This window comes from Zingiber officinale, chromosome 3A (assembly GCF_018446385.1).
Source record: "Zingiber officinale cultivar Zhangliang chromosome 3A, Zo_v1.1, whole genome shotgun sequence".
NCBI classification, from domain to species: Eukaryota; Viridiplantae; Streptophyta; class Magnoliopsida; order Zingiberales; family Zingiberaceae; genus Zingiber; species Zingiber officinale.
In genome coordinates, this window is record NC_055990.1 from 130,640,529 (window position 1) to 130,650,142 (window position 9,614).

A 9,614-nucleotide genomic window follows, 5' to 3' on the forward strand; every position below is an offset into this window, starting at 1 on the left:
TACTCCTCTATTTGATACTAAAATGGCAGATGACCCTATGATGACATACACAGGCCTAAATAATCTTCAAATGGTGTTTTGAACGAAGAGGTATTTACTTATATTCGCAAGCATGTTATATATAAGTCTGCCACTAGATTCATGTCTTTAATGTACTGTTGAATTGATAGCACTAATTCTTTTCAGCACAGTAGTGTTTGGTCTTGCATTGTGATGGCGTCTAAGTATTGGCTTGGTCTCTGTTGGCTTGCTACATATCTAGAAAGCTCCATGATTTGTGCATAAGGTAGTTCTTCTCAACGAGCATATCTGAGATGGAACTTTCATGCTACTTGCTTTTCCGAGTTTGATTTGCTGCTACAAGATCGGAAAGATATTATGTAGTTGTTGTTCCTTCTGGTTGAACAGTTTCACTTTCCTGTCTTAGTTTCTTGTATGTTCTTTGTTAAATAATTACGTGGATTTAATTCTTATCGGTAACAGTTGAAGCGTATCCAGTTTGGATTTTCCAGCTCAAAATATCAGTAGATTTGTTGTGGTAGTGCCTTAACAGGATTTGAGGCTTCTCCATTCAGGTAGGTTATGCTCGTTTGACTCACATTATGGTAATTATTTTTAATTTTTTATAATTTAAGTAATAAGTAATGATATATGTATCTTTTGAATTGTGTTGTAATGATTTTGTATATATTTCTATATTTAAGGAAAAGACAAGTTCGGTAGATACAAAAATTACAAGATCCCAAGTTTGGATTGAAGGTCACAAGAAAAAAAATGGGGAGCCTAGTACTCAAGCTGTTGGAGAGAAAATAGTAAGCATGTCCACTCATTTTAGATTTTTTTAGTATTTTATTCCACTGATCTTGTTTTTCATAATAATTTATACTTAAGATCTCTATTTATACAGCCTAAAATGTTTTTTCTATACCTCCTTGTACATGTGTTCAAGCTATTTTTTACTTGTGAGTTGGTACATGTGTTCAATTTGAGGTGGACCTAATTCGACCAAATGATGAAATATAGTTTCTCGATGATGCAATAGGAAGCACGGTCGCATGGTTATCTAAATTTATAGTATTGTGTGATTGATACAGATGATACTAATTTGTTTGGATTGTAAGTTGAATTGTTGTTATGTAATTGCTAGTTTGTTAGAGATTTCATATATTGTTTTAGATGTTTTGAGTTTTTGTGGTTTAATGAAAAATTATGACTTTTATTAATTTTGTATGGATTTGATTTGCACTAAATTTATTGTAAAATTTTAATTTATTATTTTCGTCAAATTATTTTTTTTAATATAATTAAGACCATCAACAACATACGTTTGCGCGCTGCGGATAGTATTTTCCGCAGCGCAAAGCACGCCGCGGATACTATTATCCGCGGCGTGCTTTGCGCGCTACGGAAAATACTATCCACAACGCGCAAAGCACGCCGCAGATAATAGTATCCACGGCGTGCTTTGTACGCTGCAGAAAATACTTTTCGCAGCGCGTAAAAGAATGTCGCGGATAATTTATGACTTTCAACAGCTTTTAATTGTGCAGCGCGCAATGTGCGCTGCGAAAAGTGAATTTACGTGCTGCAAAAAGTTATTTTTGTTGTAGTGTCTGTTTTATCATGAGCATGATTAGCAGATATCAGAGTAACGAAAGGAGATAACAAGGAGTATTGCCCCTATGGTTCGAACACAACAAAAGGAGCCAACCCTTTGGGAAGGAGTAGACTGATCAATTTGTTGGCTGAAAGAGGCAGACCTATTGCAAACCGAGATATCCCATTCTTTGCCGAAGTATTGGATGATGAGCTATTGGGAATTTTTTTGCCATTACAGATGGGAGAATACGATGGCTCTGTGGATCTCACGGACTATTTATGTTGATTTAAAAATACGATTTTGCTTTATCAATATACGAACGGAGTTGGAAACCATGGATTTTTTTTACTCAAAGAGGCTGCTATAAGAGTGCATTGGTTCTTTTTTTGATTGATTCTGATATTTCAAAAGTCATTAATGAATTTTAGTAAATTTTGACTAAAATTCATGGTCATACAATATTTAAATTTTAAATTTTCAAACATAATTAAAATAATGAGAGTTCCAAGAATATATTGATGTTGTTATTAAGTAAATATGATATACTTAAGTCTAAGGATAAACTTATACTAAAATTATTAAAGACGGTATAAATTTTAAATTCTCCTAGAATTAAATTCTATGTCACAATTCTATGTTTATATAAAATCATAGAAAAGTTGATAAAAATTAAAAGGACATCCCAAATTATGTACATCATCAAAGGGTATTTTTTTTTCTAAAAAAATAAAAAAGATGCCCCATTAAATATTTTATCTCGAGAATATATATTCTCACTTCTAATATTATTATACTAGGTAATTAAGATTAACTGTTATAATATGTAAAAGTTACTCTGAATCAAGATTAAGGCGTGATTTAATAGTAAAAGCTACTTGAAGCAAGATCAAGACATGATATGAACGCAGCGAAATCTCCATTATCTTAGTGTTTTCCACGAAATTTTATATTCTGGGAAGAAGAATAGAAGATAGATCTTCATAAGGATTGGGATAACAACGTCGTACTCTTCTCACTAATGGAAAGCAAGGAGATCTCGAATTATCCAATCCTACAAAAACTAGGCCATGTAGATAACAGCAAGTTTGATTCTATTATCAGCCCATTAATAAAAATAAAATATGGGATTAATAAATTCTAGACATATAAACTCACATTCAAGAACATAAACTTGCAATTAACATCAATTAGATCACTTAATGAATTTATTTAGCATGAATTTTTGTGTTATAAAATAACATACAAGCCCACCGAATAACAAGATTAAATCCAACAATGTGAAATATGAGGATGAATAGATAAGAAATGTGAATATTAAAAAGAAAATTAGAGTTTCTATTGATAATTTATTAGAGTTTCTATTGATAATTTTTTAAGATGTATTTAAGATAATATTAATCTAATTAGGTGATATAAAATCATAACAAAAATATATATTAGTCAAAGAAATGAGAGAATAAAGAAGATTTAGTTTGTAATAATATAATTGATAAAATATATTTAAATATAAATGAGGATATCATAAAGGACGACGGAATCTAATACTTATAGAATTCATATAGTTGACTTTATTTAATAGAATAAAAATTTAATTGTTAGTATTGATGTTTACCTTTTTTTTTTTTTGGTATAAAATTACTCAAAATGATCATATTTCAATATATAAAAGTGAAGCAGAAAAAACTTATTTTCAAGATGAGAATAGTACAAGAATAATAATATAATCTTTCCATCTTGTAGTCATTTAGTGGTCGACTATAAATTGATATTGTAATTTATCTTCCTTCATATAATCTGAGGACAGATTATGAAAGGTATTTAGATGAGCTTAATCATCTTTTACTACAAAAGAATAACAATATATTATTCATTAGAACTAATAAATGTAAGGTCCAGATGCCTGGATTATATATATAAAAAATAGAACTAGTAGATGTTATTCTACAATCAACAAATGAAAGAAATTTGTTTCTCCTAACTACATGAATTTTTGGAACAAAAGGAATTCGTATAGAGAAAATAATCCTATACATGAAGATCTAGTTTTATAAAAAAAAAAGCAAACATGACATAATAACGTAAAAGCATAAACCAATGATAAAAACCTGATTCAAGAGTCATCGTCCTTGTTCTTTAGCATTGTCTGAATGATCTTTGTGGAAGAAGATGAAGTAGAAGCAATAGGAGAGACCTTCCAAGAGAATTCGGGTGATGACGCCACAAACCTTTATTAATGGAGAATGAAGGAAGATGTCAAGATGCCCTTTGGTGCAGGAAATACTATATGATCAAACCTAAATTTTGATAATGAAAAATGGTTCAAAATTAATAGTTATTGTGGTTTTAATAAGTCTGACTGAGTGTGCAAGAAAGTCTTAATGAGTTTAGGTAAGGTAAATGTTCTAATGAATATTATGCAGGTGGAAAGTCCTAGTTGCGACTAGGTAAGAAAGTCTTAACTAGAAGGACTGGGTAAAAGTCTTAGTAGGCCGAGAACATCGAGTGGAAAATCTCATGGGTCGAGAAACAATAGGTGAAAGTCCTAGAGATCCCGGACACCAGGAAGTAAACTAGACGGGTCAAGAATCGGATGTCCAACGGAAAGTCCTAAAGTCTTGGATGTTGAGCAAAAGTCTAAACGGTCTAAAAGACTGGTTTAACATCAGGTAAATTCTCCTAAGAGGAGTAGGTGATGACACATTTCCCATTGAGCGAACAGTAGGGATTGGTTCGACCTAGGGTTTCACGTAAAATCCAAAGTCAGAACCATACAGTCCCGAGACCGTCTAAATTATTATATTATGTCTACTTTTTCTAACTATGTGATGTAGAAAATCGAAGTTTAAAGTTAGCCAGAAAAGGAGTCTCTATGCACCCAGGAAGGGTCCAAGCGCTCAGAGGTCCGGGCACCCGGACCAGGTCCAGGTGCCTAGATTGACTCGAACCCAGGGAGGTGCCCAGCTGAGGTAGCATACACTGATTGGTCAGCACATGTCAGAGTACAAGCACACGAACGGGTCTAGGCGTCCGGAGAGGGATAAACTTTAGCGGATAGAGTTTTGCTGAGGTCACATCACGTTAGCTTGATGGGGGCACCCAAATAGGCTATAAAAGGAGGTTTAACCACCATCTCAAGAATAATAACTCCAATGATTTACTCTCTTGCACGTTGTTCCAAAGATGACTCGATGACATTGTAATGCTACTCTGACGATCGAAAGCACGAATCTCTGAATCTTTAGTTGTCGGTGTAATATCGTTTATAGTATTGGAACCCCAAAGTTGTTTTGGTGTAATCAACAAGTTAAGTTAGGTCCTATGTGTTTCTAACCTTGTGTCTAAGTGTGCAGGAGCTTAGAAGCACAGGTAGTCGAGTGAAAGACGCAGCTAGCGAGAAGGATGGCACGCGGTGCGTCCGAGAGACGAGACGCTGCGGAAGAGTATACCGGCGGACGAGAAGGAAGCGTGCGGTGGTTCCGAGGGACGAAAGCCGGAGCGGAAGACTGCTCGAGGAGAAAGAGACGCAGCTAGCGAGAAGGACGACACGCGGTGCATCCGAGGGATGAAGACTACGGATGAGTACGCCGACGGACGAGAAGGAAACACGCGACGATTCCGAGGGACGAGAAGCCGGAGCGGAAGCCCACTCGAGAAGACCGGAAGTTGGGTTCGGATGAGCCCTTTTTTGGATGACCGAGATCACCCAAGCGAGCGGATCCGGAGTTGAAGACCCGGACCGAGGCGACCAGAGCCAGAGCAGAGGACCCGGATCGAAAAAGTCAACCAAAGTTGACTTTTGGGTCTGGGAAGCCCGGAACGTACCGGGGCGCTCGGAGTTGACTTTTTCCCAGGATCAAGATTTGACTCGATCTGAACGTTGGGGGATAAAATTATCCCCCCCAGGGCGCCCAGAACCCTCAGGGCGCCCCGACCAAGGCTATAAATATAGCCTTGGTCCAGAAGCTTTTCAACAACTCAGAGCAATTCATTTCCAATGCTTGTACGCTTCAGTTTTGGATTAACTTCTTTGTTTTGCGCTTTCACTGCTTTAAGAGGCTTCTCCGCCCGAAGGAGATACTAGTGCAACATTCCTTGGATTAACAACCTCCTTGGTTGTAACCAAGTAAATCCTTTTGCCTCTTCCTTTCTTTAGTTTATGTTCAATTTATTTTATGCAAGTGTTTTGTTGAAAGTTCGAGAAGGGTGTTTTTGTTTTTTTTTTTACAGGGCTATTCAACCCCCCCTTCTAGCCGGCCGCAACGGTCCTACAAGTGGTATCAGAGTCAAGGCGCTTCAGGAGGACTAACCGCCAATCGAAGCAAAGATAATGGCAGGACCAAGCATCCACCCACCGAAATACGAAGGGGATTTTGCTACCTGGAAAAAGCTGATGCAGGTATTTTTTTACAACAAATTTTGAATTAGTTTTAACAATGGAATCTAGCTTTGAAGCCCCAGAGGGTAAGGAAAAATGTCAATGGACAAAAAAGGAGCAGGCTGAATACGTGGCGAACGACAAAGCAGAATAGCATCTGTTAAGCGTTCTTCCACTACAAGAAATTAATCGAATCGGCAACTACAACTCCGCGAAGAAACTTTGGGAGAAGTTCCTTGAGCTGCACGAAGGAACTTCCGAAGCCAAGATCGCTAAACGAGATCTGTTTCGCAATCAGCTCATTAGCCTGCGACATGGGGAAGATGAGACAGTCGCGCATCTGCACTCGAGAATAAAAGAAATCATTACCGGACTTTCGAATCTCGGAGAAAAGGTAAGTAACCGAGATTCGCTCAGGTACGCACTGAATTCTTTTCTAGAAATACGAAATGGGCATCGCTAGTAGATGTCTTTTACATTTTGAAAGATTTAGAAAAAATTTCATTAGAAAAATTCTTTTCAACATTTGAAGTGCATGAGTCAAGATGTGCAGGAATGAAGGAGCCCAAGAACAATCTCGTCCTCAAAGCTTCGAGAGACGAACCTAAGTCGGAATCTTCTCTCGACAATGAGGAAATGGTAATGATGGTAAGAAGATTCAAGAAACTTTGTAAATCTAGATCTACTGACCATCCACAAGGAAAAAAGAAAAGGACGATCCATTGCTACCACTGCAACGAAGAAGGGCATGTCAAGGACAACTGCCCCAAGCTGAAGAACAAGGACAAGGAGAGGGTAAGAAGCCTATCCAAAAGCGAAAGGCCCTAAAGGCGACATGGGACGATACGTCGTCGGAGTCGGAAGTCGAGTCATTCTCCGGACTTGCTCTAATGGCAAGTCATCAAGACGACGATTGCGAGTCAAGCTCTTCCGAAATGAGCATCGATGAAGAGGGAGCCACGTTGGAAGAAAGCAGCAGTTCAGGGGGAGAAACGGACAACGAGATCGACAATGTAAGTCAGGTACGATCTCTTCCTCCCGACAAAATATTTAAGTTCGTTAAACTTTTAACAAAAGATTGCTGCAAATTAGAAAATGAAAATAAAAATTTTAAAGTAATTCTAGTTAAGTCCTGTCCCTTAAAAGAATTAGACAAATCAAAATTAGAAAATAAGAAATTGAAATAAAAAAATAAAGATCTGAAAATTCAAATAGATAATTTGAAAAACTATGCATGCTCATCTAATTTTAGAAAATTTAAAAATTTGAATTGGTATTATAGATATCACCAGGGACAAATTAGGAATCTCTTTAGAAAATATGTCCCTAAGAAATTTTTAATCAATCCAGTAAATTGGAACCTATATTGGGTTCCTAAGTCCTGTTTAAATTAAACTATTGATTAAACTTAGAGCTTTTCAGTGAGAAAATTAAATATTGAAATTCTTTATGAGGCTTTGTCTAAGGAAGTGGTTGTTGCTCCAATAACCAAGAAGATCTAGTATCTCGACACGACCTGGAAACCAAAATATTGAAATAAATGTTTAATTAACTTTCTGTCAAAGCATTAAAATTAGAATTAATTAATGCTTTTAAAGTTTTCAAACATTTTTTTCAAAATAGTTTTATACTTAGAAAAATACTTTTACGTGAAATTTTAGTTAGAAAATTTTATTTAGAAAAATCTTAAGTTAGGATCTTTTTATAATTTTTGCAAAGACTTAAATTTTTTTTTAAATAATTTTTTTTTTAACTTAGAAAAATTTTTTGAGTATTTTTTTCCTTAGAAAAATTCTCTTTTATACTTAGAACAATTTTCAGATGATATTTTTGCCTAAGTTAAAAGTTGTTCTGAAATTGAAAATTTCTGCTTAATTTTTTTAGAAAAATTTTAAAAAAAATATTTTTGTAAAGCTGTCTAAGTTAGAATTTTTTTTTCTTATAATTTCACTTAGAAAATTTTCTTAAAATTTTACTTAAAATTTGTTTTTCAGAGACTGTTTATGTGAAAATTATTGCAAAATTTGTAAGGATCTCAAAATTTTCTAAGTTTACCCTTAGCCGGCCGCAACGGTCCTACATATAGCACTTAAACTATTATCACTTTTACTTGTACTTATTCAAAATTATTAGTGGAATTCCCAAGAAAGCGAACGATGATCGCAGACCTTGGAGTAAAAGTTGTCACAGGCTCCGAACCAAGTAAAAAACAACGTGTTAGCTTTGTCTCTGTTAATTCTTATTTTCAATTCTTTCTTTCCGCTGCGTATACTATTTGATTTGCGAAAAAGTGAAAAAGTCATAAGAGCTATTTACCCCCCACCCCTCAAATGCTTTCTATCCTACAATTAGTATCAAAGCAAGGTTGCTCAAATGCCAACCAGATAGCTGGTATAAAGTCCATATAGGTCGACGGGCTGACCGGGGATTTGACAAGAAATTCAGTTAGGTCGACGGACCACCGTATAGCTGATACGTGTTGGGATCTTAGATGGCTAGAGGGGGGGGGGGGTGAATAGCCTCTTAAAAACAAAAATAAAATTTCTACACAGAGATTTGTTAGCACAGCGGAAATAATCAAAACAAACACTTATGCAAAGAAGAAAACACACCACCACTAACACAATGATGTACGAGGTTCGGGGATAACTTGCCCCTACTCCTCGGCGTGTCCGTAAGGTGGACGATCCCTTGATCTTTCGGTAGATCAACCCCCGGACAGATTCCGGCTAAGTATTTCTCCTTCTCGGTGGAGAAACCTCCCACAGAGTCTCAAAACAGATTTAGAATGAAGCACAAGACTTAGACTTACAGAATTTTATGGCTACAATGAATGCACAATCAACTTACAGCCACAATGAATGCAAAGAGTGAAGACGAAGTAGATTCACAGCCAAGAGCTTCACAGAACACCCTTGCTTGAACGTCAACAGAGAGTTTGCTACCAAAGAAAAGAATTCTCTTCAAACCTCTCTTCTACCTCCTTCTTATTTCTCTGCTCTCTTGCTGTCTTCAGCCAGAGCCAAAACACTGCATCGAATCACGTCAACCAGTAGCGTATCACTGTCGCCGAACCAGGCGTCGCCAATCACGCTTCTTCCTCATCTGATTATCTGAGCTCACACCAATACCATCCTTGGTCTTCACTGGTGTCTCTGAGCTCGAACCAATAAGGAAGAGTCAAGCTGATTGCAGCCAGTGAGCCAACTGAACAAGCCAGTGAACGTTGACGCTTCTTTCTGCAGCAATAACCAGTGGAAAAACCATTTTGTTTTATTCCTTTGATAGTCATTGATTTGAATTCAAGCATCACCATGGTACCTGCAACCTGTTACTCAAAAAGCTCACAAGCAGATGTTAGATCAGACGCATCAGAAACGAATCAAAAATTAGCAGAAACTGACAGTGTGTGCAGACAGTGTGGTGAATCGGTCAGCGGACCGATCCACACCTTTGGATTGATGTCTGATCGGTCGTGAGGACCGATCAGGGTATGGCCTGATCGGTCTGCAGACCGATCAGGGATTAATGAGTGCGGTTCCTTGCACTCCTGAGATCGTCACCTGATCGGTCTCAAGACCGATCAGGATATGACCTGATCGGTCCTACAGACCAATCAGGGTTCATATGGATCGGTCC

General features: G+C 36.9%; 1 long non-coding RNA gene across 1 annotated transcript; it reads left to right on the top strand.

Annotated features, from left to right (window-relative positions):
* The first annotated feature begins 493 nt into the window (after positions 1–493).
* Positions 494–1,012, top strand: LOC122054029. Its single transcript, XR_006132520.1, has 3 exons — positions 494–575; positions 705–812; positions 991–1,012. It is a non-coding gene; the product is annotated as an uncharacterized LOC122054029 (long non-coding RNA).
* The last annotated feature ends 8,602 nt before the right edge of the window (positions 1,013–9,614 follow it).